At 48.3% G+C, this 14,435-nt stretch overlaps 1 protein-coding gene across 1 annotated transcript in view; it reads left to right on the top strand.

The window, feature by feature from the left end:
* The first annotated feature begins 13,833 nt into the window (after nucleotides 1-13,833).
* LOC138663462 (oocyte zinc finger protein XlCOF22-like) overlaps nucleotides 13,834-14,435 on the top strand; it is a 94,951-nt gene continuing 94,349 nt past the window's right edge. The window contains exon 1 of the mRNA XM_069749676.1: nucleotides 13,834-13,923. The gene's annotated coding sequence lies outside the window, so the exon portion shown is untranslated. The remainder of the gene's footprint in view (nucleotides 13,924-14,435) is intronic.

The following is a 14,435-nucleotide window of genomic DNA, read 5'->3' as shown; positions in this document are numbered from 1 at the left end:
TGCCTATTTAGGATGTTCTTAAACATTTTCCATTTATTATCTGTATTCTTATTTCTGAGGATATTGTCCCAGTCTACCAGATTAAGGGCATCTCTAAGCTGGTCAAACTTTGCCTTCCTAAAGTTCAGTGTTTTTGTGACTCCCTGACAAGTCCCCCTAGTGAAAGACAGGTAAAACTGCACAATATTGTGGTCGCTATTTCCTAGATGCCCGACCACCTGCAGATTTGTTATTCTGTCAGGTCTATTAGATAGTATTAGGTCTAAAAGTGCTGCTCCTCTGGTTGGATTCTGCACCAATTGTGAAAGATAATTTTTCTTGGTTATTAGCAGAAACCTGTTGCCTTTATGGGTTTCACAGGTTTCTGTTTCCCAGTTCATGACCACAGGAGGGAGCTTGACAACAGAATTCACAACAGCCATGACAGGGTCTGGATGTGGTGCTCCTTCATCCACACATTGACCTAGCTGTATGGCATGGCGCATTGTCCTGCTGGAAAAAAAACAGTCCTCAGAGTTGGGGAACATTGCCTGAGCAGAAGGAAGCAACTGTTTTTCCAGAATAACATTGTATGCAGCTTGATTCATACGTCCTTCGCAAAGATTAGCCTGCTCAATTCCAGCCTTGCTGAAGCATCCCCAGATCATCACCGATCCTCCACCAAATTTCACAGTGGGTGCAAGACACTGTGGCTTGTACACCTCTCTAGGTCTCCGTCTACCATTAGACTACCATGTGTTGGGCAAAGCTAAAAATTAGACTCATCAGAGAACATGACTTTACTCCAGTCCTCTATGGTCCAATCCTTATGGTCTTTGGCAAACTTCAGCCTGGCTCTTCTTTGCTTCTCATCGATGAAAGGCTTTTTTCTAGCTTTACATGACTTGAGGCCTGCCTCTAGGAGCCTGTTATGAACTGTTCTTGTTGTGCACTTCACCAGCTGCCATTTACCATTCCTTTTGTAGGTCACTTGATGTCATCCTGCGGATGCTGAGTAACATTCGAATAAGATGGCGGTCATCCCGGTCAGTGGAGAGTCGTTTTCGCCCTCTGCCAGTCTGCAGCTTTGATGTAGCCAATGTCTGCTGCTTGACCTTGTTGTAATGGACTGCAATCTTAGAAATTTTAAGGATGGAGGTAACATGACGCTCACTGTGTCCCTCTGCAAATAAAGCCATAATTGAGCCCTTCTTTTCCTCACTCAAGACTTTTCTTTTCAACTCCTTTGGAACGGTTAAAAGTTATTTTTTCATTCCTATTACTTTTGGGATATTACTCTTGTTTTGCCATCTAGCTTGTCCTATTGCAAGAGGATTGAGAACACCACAGCATGGTTTTTTTTTTATACTTTCCTTCGTTAAATAAGATTTGATTTAGGTGACCACCTAATCAGAAGCGCATTAAGTAGAATGAGGTGGAATTCAACTGACCCTGGAATGGAATGGCTGTCACACATGTAGAGAAGCTGATTTTTTTAAATCTGTGCAGTGGCCTCTTAATTTTTGCCAGAGGTGTAGTTTCCAATTTTTTTTTTCACTGTTTAGGCACATCAAGGGCTTTTCGAATGCAACATGACGTTCGCTCTCAATTCCACCCAATTTCGTGTTCAAAAAGTCAAACTGTGTTCCTTTCTTTCTGAGCCCTGCCATGCATCCAAACAGTGGTTTTAACCCACATATGGGGTATCAGCATATTCAGGAGAAATTGCACCACAACTTTTGTGGTCCATTTTCTCCTGTTACCCTTGTGAAAATAAAAAAAATGGTGCTAAAAGATCATGTTTGTGACTACAGTTAAATGCTCATTTCCAAGTTGCTTAAGTTCCTGTGAAGCACCTGAAGGGTTAATGAACTTCTTCAATGTGGTTTTGAGCACCTTGAGGGGTGTAGTTTTTACCATGTCTCTTTTGGGTATTTTCTATCAGGTAGGCCCCTTAAAGTCACTTCAAATGTGATGTGGTCCTTAAAAAAATTGATTTGTAAATTTGTTGTAAAAATAAGAAATCGCTAGTCAAATTTAACCCTTATAACGTCCTAACCAAAAAATGTTTTCAACATTCTGCTGATGTAATGTAGACATGTGAGAGATGTTATTTATTAATTATTTTGTGTGATTTATCTCTATGACTTAAGGGCACAGTAATTTAAAGTTCGAAAATTGCAAAGTTTTCAAACTTACACATTTCCAATTTTTTCACAAATAAACGTCATACTGAAGAAATTTTAGGACTATCATGTAGTAAAAACATGTCATGAAGAAAACAATCTCAGAATCACTAGGATCTATTGAAGCATCCATAGGCATTACCTCATAAAGTGACAGTGGTCAGAAATGAAAAAAATTGTGCTGTCAGGAAGGTGAAAACAGGCTTCGGGGTGAAGGGATTAAATACACCCTATAGCGCCACATGAAAGACACTAAAGAATAGAACTTTATAATACTTAGGGGGCTGACAATAATATAAGCGCTCCCTCCTATATCGACTCTCCCTGACCTGCTTCCTGAGGACGGTGTGCCGAGCATCATGTCACTGGGTCTTCTATAAACCCAATAACATGATGTGGCCGGACAGTCACAATAATAATAGCCATGTTGGCTACTGGCATTACTATTATACATTTTTATAGCGCCATTTATTCCATGGTGCTTTACATGTGAACAGGGCAAATAGAGACAAGTACAATAAACATGAGTAAAACAAGGCACACACAAGTACAGGGGGAGAGAGGACCCTGCCCGTGAGGGCTCACAGTCTACAGGGGATAGGTGACTCAGGATACATTAGGAGAGGGTAGAGTTGGTCATGCAGCGGTTCAGCAGACAGAGGATCGCTGCAGGTCGTAGGCTTGTCGGAAGAGGTGGGTCTTCAGGTTCCTTTTGAAGGTTTCTGTGGTAGGCGAGAGCCTGATGTGTTGAGGTAGAAGGTTCCAGAGTATAGGGGAAGCACGGGAGAACGCTTGTAGGCGGTTGTGGGAGGAAGAGATGAGGAGTGGAGAAGGAGATCATGAGAAGATTGAACGTTGCATGTAGGTAGTTACTGGGAGACCATGTCACAGATGTATGGAGGAGACAGGTTGTGAATGGCTTTGTATGTCATTGTTAGTGTTTTGAACTGTAGCAATAGGGAGCCAATGAAGGGCCTGGCAGAGAGGAGAGGCTGGGAAATAATGGGGAGACAGGTGGATTAGTCGGGCAGATGAGTTTAGGATGGATTGGAGTGGTGCCAGAGTGCTAGAGGGGAGGTCAGAGATTAGGAGGTTGCAGTAGTCGAGGCGGGAGATGATAAGGGCATGCACTAGTGTTTTTCTGGTTTCATGGTCAAGGAATGCACGGATCCGGGAAATGTTTTTGAGTTGGAATCGTCAGGAGGAGGCAATGGCTTGGATATGTGGCTTGAATGAGAAAGCAGACTCAAGGATCACCCCGAGGGACCGAGTAATGGCTACAGCATTACTGTGTATGGTGGGCAATCCCCACATAATAATAATAAATAATCTTTATTTTTATATAGCGCTAACATATTCCACAGCGATTTACACACATTATCATGGCTGTCCCCAATGGGGCTCACAATCTAAATGTGGCTGGGAACTCGAGCATGGCGCTCCATCACCTGCAATACTCAATCGAGTAGCAAGCTTGTCTGAGCTCCCTGATGCCTGATGGAGTAGTGGAGAGCGGCTCACTCATCACTAGTATCTACATTATTGTGCTGGAGCTAGGAGAGAAATCATTGCATTGTGGGAGAACTTCTCTGGGCTTCCGTCCTCTCATCCTGCAGGTGTCTGAATTAATCTAATATGGAACCAGTGAAGCCGCATTCTGTCCAGAGCTGTTATGCAACAGTGTAGCTACCAGGGGGGGCAGAGGGTGCGGTCACCACTGGCCCCACGCTAATGAGGGGCCCACCTGGAGCTACACTACTGTAACTGTATCGGCGTGCACAGAGCGCCGATACAGCTACATTCTGCGGCTGTACAGAGAGAATCGATCTCCCAGCTCTGCCGCCAGGACCCTATGAGGCCCTTGAGCAGGCGGGGGGGGGGGGGGGCCCGATGCCAACAGTGGACCCCCCCCCCTCCCGTCATCGCAAGTTCAGCTGTATCGGCCAGATGCCGATACAGCTGACCGCATTGATGAGAGAAGAAGCATTACGCTCCCTCTCCCATCATCCCCCTCTCAGCGTCTGACATCACCGACGCCGACACAGACAGGGTATCGCGATTACTTCATTACCTGGCACCCGCTGTTTGGAGATGTGCGGGCACTCAGAGCAGTGGAGGAACCAGGAATAAAGGTGAGTATTGGATTTATTTTTTATGAGGCTGAATCATGGTATATAGGCAGCCTATGGGGGTGCATTATATTAAGGGCTGCATTATACTATAGAGTCTGCCTATGGGGGTGCATTATATTAAATGGAACTTGTCACCAAATTTGGCCGAAAAGAGATATGGCCATTACCTTTCAGGGCTGATATACAGCATTCTATGATGCTGTATATCTGCCCCCAACCCAACTTCTGTAAGAGAAGAAAAATAACTTTTATTATACTTACCTGCAGGGCAAACTGGTCCAAGGGGTGTTGCTCTTCTAGATCCAGCGCCTCCCATCGTCTTATAATCACCGTCCTCCTGCTTACTTCATGTGGATGACGCATCGCTGCGTCATCCACACAGTCTCATCAGCATCGCACTCCTGTGCAGGCATACTTCTCTGCCCTGTTGCGGGCAGAGCAAAGTATTGCAGTGCGCAGGTGCCATGGCTCTTTGACTTTTCCCGACACCTATTTGCAGTACCAAGGAGTCTGTGTGGATGATGTAGAGACGCATCAGCCACACGAAGCAAGCGGGAGGGCCGCAAGATCATGGGAGGTGCCAGACCAAAGCCTGCGACACCCTCTTGGCCCAGACCGCCCCACAGGTGAGTATAATAAAAGGTCTTTTTCTTCTCTTACAGGTCGGGTTGGGGGCAGATATACAGCATTATAGAATGCTGTATATCAGCCCTGAAAGGTGATGACCGTAGCTTATATAGGCCAAAACTGGTGACAGGTTCCCTTTAAGGGCTGCATTATGCTATAGAGGATGCCTATTGGGTGTGGATTATATTAGGGGCAGCATTATGCTACAGAGTCTGCCTGGGGGGTGCATTATATTAGGGGCTGCATTATGCTATAGAGTCTGGCTAGGGGGCTGCAGTATACTATAGAGCAGAAAAAAGAAAAAAATATTTACCAGCTCACCTGTCGGCATGTGTTGTGGGGAAGCAAGGATAACGTGTAGTCATCACGTGAGCAAGCAATCCAAAAAAAGAGAAAAGAATCCAGCTTCCAAAAACTTACAAATTTATTCAGGATAAAAGGCAAAGTCCAGTCCAATCCAATAAATTACATAGTGAAGAGTAGCAAGCTATGCGTTTCGAACAATGGTGTTCGAAACGCGTAGCTTGCTACTCTTCTTTTTGGAAGCTGGATTTTTTTCTCTTTTTTTGGATAGTATGCTATAGAGGCTGCCTATGAGGGGCTGCATTATACTATAGAATCTGCCGATGGGGGAGTGCATTATACTATATAGAGTCTGCCTATGAGGAGTGCATTATACTACATGGAGGCCTATGGGCAGTGCATTATACAATCTAGAGTAGGCCTATGGGGAGTGCATCTACTATATAATTGTCTAAGGGTCACTTCCGTCTGTCTGTCTTTCTGTCTGTCACGGATATTCATTGGTCGCGGCCTCTGTCTGTCATGGAATCAAAGTCACTGATTGGTCTCACCAGCTGCCTGTCATGGCTGCTGCGACCAATCAGCGACACCACAGTCCGATTAGTCCCTCCCTACTCCCCTGCAGTCAGCGCCCGGCGCCCGCTCCATGCTCCCCGCACACAGGGTTAATGCCAGCGGTAATGGACCGCGTTATGCCGCAGGTAACTCACTCCGTTACCGCCACTATTAACCCTGTGTGACCAAGTTTTTACTATTGATGCGGCCTATGCAGCGTCAATAGTAAAAACATCTAATGCTAAAAATAATTAAAAAAAAATAAAAAATCATTATATACTCACCTTTCGCGACGCTCCGGTGACCGCTCCATGCAAGCAGCAGGTTCCGGTGCCAAGGATGGTATGGGAGGAGGACCTGCCATGACGTCATAGTCATGTGACCGCGACGTGATCACAGGTCCTGCGTGCCAGCGCGAGAAACACCTGCCATGACGTCACGGTCATGTGACCGCGACGTCATCACAGGCCCTGCGCGACAAGGACCTGCCATGACGTCACGGTCATGTGACCGCGACGTCATCACAGGTCCTGCGCGACAAGGACCTGCCATGACGTCACTGTCATGTGACCGAACTACAATGGGCCCTCGGAAGGTGAGTATATGTTTATGTTTTATTTTTTAACCTGTGACATACGTGGCTGGGCAATATACTACGTAGCTGGGCAATATACTACGTGGCTCTGTGCTGTATACTACGTCGCTGTGCAATATACTATGTGGCTCTGTGCTGTATACTACGTAACTGGGCAATATACTACGTAACTGGGCAATACACGACGTCACTGGGCAATATACGACGTCACTGGGCAATATACGACGTCACTGGGCAATATACGACGTCACTGGGCAATATACGACGTCACTGGGCAATACACGACGTCACTGGGCAATATACTACGTGCCTGGTTAATATACTACATCACTGGGCAATATACTACATGGCTGGGCAATATAGTACGTGGGCTGGGCAATATACTACGTGGGCTGGGCAATATACTACGTGGCTGGGCAATATACTACGTGGCTGGGCAATATACTACGTGGCTGGGCAATATACTACGTGGACAAGCATATTCTAGAATACCCGATGCGTTCGAATCGGGCCACCATCTAGTTATACTATATTTAGGATGATCTGGTGCATTATACTATATGGAGGCTATCTAGGGGCCATCATACAGTGTGGAGATTACAGTGTTGGACCTATCAAACAGTTTGGTGGATACTAAGCGGTCAGTATATACAGTGAGGGGGTCAAACTGTGTATAAGAGAGAATCAAACTGTGTATAGGGGAGCTGTACAGGGGGAGACTCGGGACATTACTAAATGTAAAGTGGGCACTTATTGTTATAGGGGAACTCAGGTTACTGTGACTGTCAAAGGGGCACACAGGGCAATATTACTTTCTAGGGGACACAATGTGGGCACTGTTTTCTAGGGCACTTGCACCCGGCATTACTATATTATAGAGGGGTGCTTTATAATTTAGAGGACACAGAGAACCACACAGCAGGTACAATAATAGGGTCACATTCGGCAGCAGCAGCTCAGTATTGGGGTATCAGGTGCAGTAATAGGAACACATATGGAAGCAGCGGCTCAGTATTGGGGTATCAGGTGCAGTAATAGGGACACATATGGCAGCAGCGGCTTAGTATTGGGGCATAAGGGGCAGTAATAGGGTCACATACGGCAGCAGCGTCTCAGTATTGGGATATCAGGGGCAGTAATAGGGACACATACGGCAGCAGCGGCTTAGTATTGGGGCATCAGGGGCAGTAATATGGTCACCTACGGCAGCAGTGTCTCAGTATTGGGATATCAGATGCAGTAATAGGGACACATACGGCAGCAGCGGCTCAGTATTGGGGTATCCGGTGCAGTAATAGGGACACATACGGCAGCAGCGGCTCAGTACTGGGATATCAGGTGCAGTAATAGGGACACATACGGCAGCAGCGGCTCACTATCGGGGTATCAGGTGCAGTAATAAGGACACATACGGCAGCAGCGGCTCAGTATTGGTGTATCAGGTGCAGTAATAGGGACACAAACTGCAGCAGCGGCTCAGTATTGGGGTATCAGGTGCAGTAATAGGGGCAGATACGGCAGCAGCAACTCAGTATTGGGGCATCAGGGGCAGTAATAGGGTCACATACGGCAGCAGCGGCTCAGTATTGGGGTATAAGGGGCAGTAATAGGGACACATACTGCAGCAGCGGCTTAGTATTGGGGCATCAGGGGCAGTAATATGGTCACCTACGGCAGCAGTGTCTCAGTATTGGGATATCAGATGCAGTAATAGGGACACATACGGCAGCAGCGGCTCAGTATTGGGGTATCCGGTGCAGTAATAGGGACACATACGGCAGCAGCGGCTCAGTACTGGGATATCAGGTGCAGTAATAGGGACACATACAGCAGCAGCGGCTCACTATCGCGGTATCAGGTGCAGTAATAAGGACACATACGGCAGCAGCGGCTCAGTATTGGTGTATCAGGTGCAGTAATAGGGACACAAACTGCAGCAGCGGCTCAGTATTGGGGTATCAGGTGCAGTAATAGGGGCAGATACGGCAGCAGCGTCTCAGTATTGGGGCATCAGGGGCAGTAATAGGGACACATACGGCAGCAGCGGCTCAGTATTGGGGTATCGGGTGCAGTAATAAGGACACATACGGCAGCAGCGGCTCAGTATTGGGGTATCATGTGCAGAAATAAGGACACATACGACAGCAGCAGCTCAGTATAGGGGTATCAGGTGCAGTAATAGGGACACATACGGCAGCAGCGGCTCAGTATTGGGGTATCAGGTGCAGTAATAGGAACACATATGGCAGCAGCGGCTCAGTATTGGGGTATCGGGTGCAGTAGTAAGGACACATAAGGCAGCAGAGGCTCAGTATTGGGGTATCAGGTGCAGTAATAAGGACACATACGGCAGCAGAGGCTCAGTATTGGGGTATCAGGTGCAGTAATAGGAACACATATGGCAGCAGCGGCTCAGTATTGGGGTATCAGGTGCAGTAATAAGGACACATACAGCAGGAGCGGCTCAGTATTGGGGTATCAGGTGCAGTAATAGGGACACATACGGCAGCAGCGGCTCAGTATTGCGATATCAGGGGCAGTAATAGGGACACATACGGCAGCAGATGCTCAGTATTGGGGTATCAGGTGCAGTAATAGGGACACATATGGCAGCAGATGCTCAATATTGGGGTATCAGGTGCAGTAATAGGGACACATACGGCAGCAGCGGCTCAGTATTGGGGCATCAGGTAGAGTAATAGGGACACATACGGCAGTAGCGTCTCAGTATTGGGGTATCAGGGGCAGTAATAGGGTCACAAAGGGCAGCAGCAGCTCAGTATTGGGGTATCAGGGGCAGTAATAGGGACACACAGCAGCAGCGTCTCAGTATTGGGGTAACAGGGGCAGTAATAGGGTCACATAGGGCAGCAGCAGCTCAGTATTGGGGTATCAGGGGCAGTAATAGGGACACGTACGGCAGCAGCGGCTCAGTATTGGGGTATCAGGGGCAGTAATAGGGTCACATAGGGCATCAGCGTCTCAGTATTGGGATATCAGGGGCAGTAATAGGGACACATACGGCAGCAGCGGCTCAGTATTGGGATATCAGGTGTAGTAATAGGGACACATACGGCAGCAGCGGCTCAGTATTGGGGCATCAGGGGCAGTAATAGGGTCACATGCGGCAGCAGCGGCTCAGTATTGGGGTATCAGGTGCAGTAATAGGGACACATACGGCAGCAGCGTCTCAGTATTGGGGTATCAGGGGCAGTAATAGGGTCACATAGGGCAGCAGCAGCTCAGTATTGGGGTATCAGGGGCAGTAATAGGGACACATACGGCAGCAAAAGCTCAGTATTGGGGTATCAGGGGCAGTAATATGGTCACATAGGGCAGCAGCGTCTCAGTATTGGGGTACCAGGGGCAGTAATAGGGACACATATGGCAGCAGCGGCTCAGTATTGGGGTATCAGGGGCAGTAATAGGGACACATACGGCAGCAGCGGCTCAGTATTGCGATATCAGGGGCAGTAATAGGGACACATACGGCAGCAGATGCTCAGTATTGGGGTATTAGGTGCAGTAATAGGGACACATATGGCAGCAGATGCTCAATATTGGGGTATCAGGTGCAGTAATAGGGACACATACGGCAGCAGCGGCTCAGTATTGGGGCATCAGGTAGAGTAATAGGGACACATACGGCAGTAGCGTCTCAGTATTGGGGTATCAGGGGCAGTAATAGGGTCACAAAGGGCAGCAGCAGCTCAGTATTGGGGTATCAGGGGCAGTAATAGGGACACACAGCAGCAGCGTCTCAGTATTGGGGTAACAGGGGCAGTAATAGGGTCACATAGGGCAGCAGCAGCTCAGTATTGGGGTATCAGGGGCAGTAATAGGGACACATACGGCAGCAGCGGCTCAGTATTGGGGTATCAGGGGCAGTAATAGGGTCACATAGGGCATCAGCGTCTCAGTATTGGGATATCAGGGGCAGTAATAGGGACACATACGGCAGCAGCGGCTCAGTATTGGGATATCAGGTGTAGTAATAGGGACACATATGGCAGCAGCGGCTCAGTATTGGGGCATCAGGGGCAGTAATAGGGTCACATGCGGCAGCAGCGGCTCAGTATTGGGGTATCAGGTGCAGTAATAGGGACACATACGGCAGCAGCGTCTCAGTATTGGGGTATCAGGGGCAGTAATAGGGTCACATAGGGCAGCAGCAGCTCAGTATTGGGGTATCAGGGGCAGTAATAGGGACACATACGGCAGCAAAAGCTCAGTATTGGGGTATCAGGGGCAGTAATATGGTCACATAGGGCAGCAGCGTCTCAGTATTGGGGTACCAGGGGCAGTAATAGGGACACATATGGCAGCAGCGGCTCAGTATTGGGGTATCAGGGGCAGTAATAGGGACACATACGGCAGCAGCGGCTCAGTATTGCGATATCAGGGGCAGTAATAGGGACACATACGGCAGCAGATGCTCAGTATTGGGGTATCAGGTGCAGTAATAGGGACACATACGGCAGCAGCGGCTCAGTATTGGGGCATCAGGTAGAGTAATAGGGACACATACGGCAGTAGCGTCTCAGTATTGGGGTATCAGGGGCAGTAATAGGGTCACAAAGGGCAGCAGCAGCTCAGTATTGGGGTATCAGGGGCAGTAATAGGGACACACAGCAGCAGCGTCTCAGTATTGGGGTAACAGGGGCAGTAATAGGGTCACATAGGGCAGCAGCAGCTCAGTATTGGGGTATCAGGGGCAGTAATAGGGACACATACGGCAGCAGCGGCTCAGTATTGGGGTATCAGGGGCAGTAATAGGGTCACATAGGGCATCAGCGTCTCAGTATTGGGATATCAGGGGCAGTAATAGGGACACATACGGCAGCAGCGGCTCAGTATTGGGATATCAGGTGTAGTAATAGGGACACATACGGCAGCAGCGGCTCAGTATTGGGGCATCAGGGGCAGTAATAGGGTCACATGCGGCAGCAGCGGCTCAGTATTGGGGTATCAGGTGCAGTAATAGGGACACATAGGGCAGCAGCAGCTCAGTATTGGGGTATCAGGGGCAGTAATAGGGACACATACGGCAGCAAAAGCTCAGTATTGGGGTATCAGGGGCAGTAATATGGTCACATAGGGCAGCAGCGTCTCAGTATTGGGGTACCAGGGGCAGTAATAGGGACACATATGGCAGCAGCGGCTTAGTATTGGGGTATCAGGGGCAGTAATAGGGACACATACGGCAGCAGCGGCTCAGTATTGGGGTATCCGGTGCAGTAATAGGGTCACATACGGCAGCAGCGGCTCAGTATTGGGATATCAGGTGCAGTAATAGGGACACATACGGCAGCAGAGGCTCAGTATTGGGATATCAGGTGCAGTAATAGGGACACATACGGCAGCAGAGGCTCAGTATTGGGGTATCAGGGGCAGTAATAGGGACACATACGACAGCAGAGGCTCAGTATTGGGGTATCAGGGGCAGTAATAGGGACACATACGGCAGCAGCGGATCAGTATTGGGGTATCCGGTGCAGTAATAGGGTCACATACGGCAGCAGCAGCTCAGTATTGGGGTATCAGGGGCAGTAATAGGGACACATACGGCAGCAGTGGCTCAGTATTGGGATATCAGGTGCAGTAATAGGGTCACATACGGCAGCAGCGGCTCGGTATTGGGATATCAGGTGCATTAATAGGGACACATACGGCAGCAGAGGCTCAGTATTGGGGTATCAGGGGCAGTAATAGGGACACATACGGCAGCAGAGGCTCAGTATTGGGGTATCAGGGGCAGTAATAGGGACACATACGGCAGCAGCGGATCAGTATGTGGGTATCAGCAGGATGAGGAGTTTGTGCAGGTTGGGAATAGATGGTGATGGGGCTGGAATATGAGAAGTGAAATGTGTCTTTGTTTTTTTCTCTGCAGACGAGTTGTAGCTGGAAGAAGTTGTCATGTCGGTCTGGGCCAGATGGAAAAGATGGGAAAAATGAACGATTCCATCAGAAAGAACGTCAGCGGTAAGTCATTATCTGTAACTGTGCTGTGATCTCTTACATGTTCTGTAGGACTGGAATCTACCACTGACCATATGGCGGTAATATCCATGTTGGTCTTCTACTATATAATTGTTTAAGGGTCACTTCCATCTTTCTGTCCTTCTTCTTCCTGTCTGTCTTTCTGTCACGGATATTCATTGGTCGCGGCCTCTGTCTGTCATGGAAATCCAAGTCGCTGATTCGTCTTGGCTGTTTTGCAGGGTTAATGCTGGCGGTAACGGACCGCGTTATGCCGCGGGTAACGCACTCTGTAACCGCTGCTATTAACCCTGTGTGTCCCCAACTTTTTACTATGGATGCTGCCTATGCGGCATCAATAGTAAAAAAAAAATGTAATGTTAAAAATAATAAAAAAACAAAAAACCTGCTATTCTCACCCTCCGTAGTCCGCCGAGCCGCTCGCGCCGGCCGCCATCTTCAGTTCCTGGCGATGCATTGCGAAATTACCCAGAAGACTTAGCGGTCTCGCAAGACCGCTAAGTCATCTGGGTAATATCGCAATGCATCCAGGGAACGGAAGATGGCGGCAGCCACACGCGTATCACCAGAGCTTCGGTGGATCCCAGGGGTGAGTATATAACTATTTTTTATTTTAATTATTTTTTTAACAGGGATATGGTGCCCACACTGCTATATACTACGTGGGCTGTGTTAGATACCGCATTGCTGCTATATACTTCATAGGCAGTGTTATATACTCTGTGGAATGTGCTATATATTACATGGTCAGTTATATAACACTGCCCACGCAATATATAACACTGGCCACGTAATATATAGCACAGCCCACGCAGTATATAGCAGCCACGTAGTATATAACACAGCCCACGCAATATATACTACGTGGCTGCTATATACTGCGTGGCTGCTATATACTGCGTGGGCTGTGCTATATATTACGTGGCCAGTGTTATATACTGCGTGGCCACTGTTATATATTGCGTGGCCTGTATTAACGCATCAGGTATTCTACAATATGTGTGTATATAGCAGCCACATAGTATATAGCACAGGCCACGTAGTATTTGTCTGCTATATACTATATGGCTCCTATATACTACGTGGCCTGTGCTATATACTATGTGGCTGCTATATGCATACATATTCTAGAATACCCGATGCGTTAAAATCGGGCCACCATCTAGTTATATAAAGATTGTCTTCAGTAATAGCGCGGTTCTCCTCCACTATTAGGGTGCGTCACCCAGCTGTTATCAACCCTAGCTACACCTCTACTGTTATGTCACTGTTCACACCACACAGAGACCCCAAAAGAGTCTCTGTGCTGAAGGGGTTAATGTCCCCTGCGCCCAGTAATGGGGAATCTCCAGCACTAACCTCCACCCTCAGAGCTGCAATCCACACTATGGCTGGCTGTTCTGTGCACACAGGACCTGTGATGAGGTCACAGGAGGGGAGGAGTCAGGGGTCACATGATCAGGGCCCTCAGTGTATGCAGGCAGGAGTCTGCTGTGCTGATAAGTATTCCGCTCCTCTGCTGGTGCTGCTCCTTTAAGAACAGGTAACGTTGCAAAAAGTAGAACAATTCCCCCCATTAAGTGATTGGATCCCCCCAGACCTTTCATAGACCTTAGTGATATTACAGACGGGAGATTCCAAGAGCGCTGGATTCAGGGGTAATCCTAGTGCTGACTGAGCCGTGCGCCTCCATCTAAGGCCGCTTTCACACGTCAGTGGCTCCAGTACGTGTAGTGACAGTTTTTTCATGTACCGGAGACACTGACACACGTAGACCCATTCAAATGAATGGGTCTATGCACATGTCTCCATGTTTTCACGGACCCGCCCGCTTGAAGAGAAATTCGAAGCTCCCGCGATGCCTCCTCTCAGCGCCGGCAGCTTGTCCTGTGTGAGCGGTCACGTGGTGCCGCTCATTACAGTGATGAATATGCACATACTCATCACTGTAATGAGCGGTACCACGTGACCGCTCACACAGGACTATCTGCCGGCGCTGAGAGGTGGCATTGGCAGAGCTGGGTGAGTATTTCTCTGCAAGCGGGCAGGGGCACG

The sequence above is a fragment of the Ranitomeya imitator genome, chromosome 2 (assembly GCF_032444005.1).
Source record: "Ranitomeya imitator isolate aRanImi1 chromosome 2, aRanImi1.pri, whole genome shotgun sequence".
In the NCBI taxonomy this organism is placed as follows: Eukaryota; Metazoa; Chordata; class Amphibia; order Anura; family Dendrobatidae; genus Ranitomeya; species Ranitomeya imitator.
Note: the sequence above shows the minus strand (reverse complement) of the source record. Positions and strands in the feature narration are given on the sequence as shown.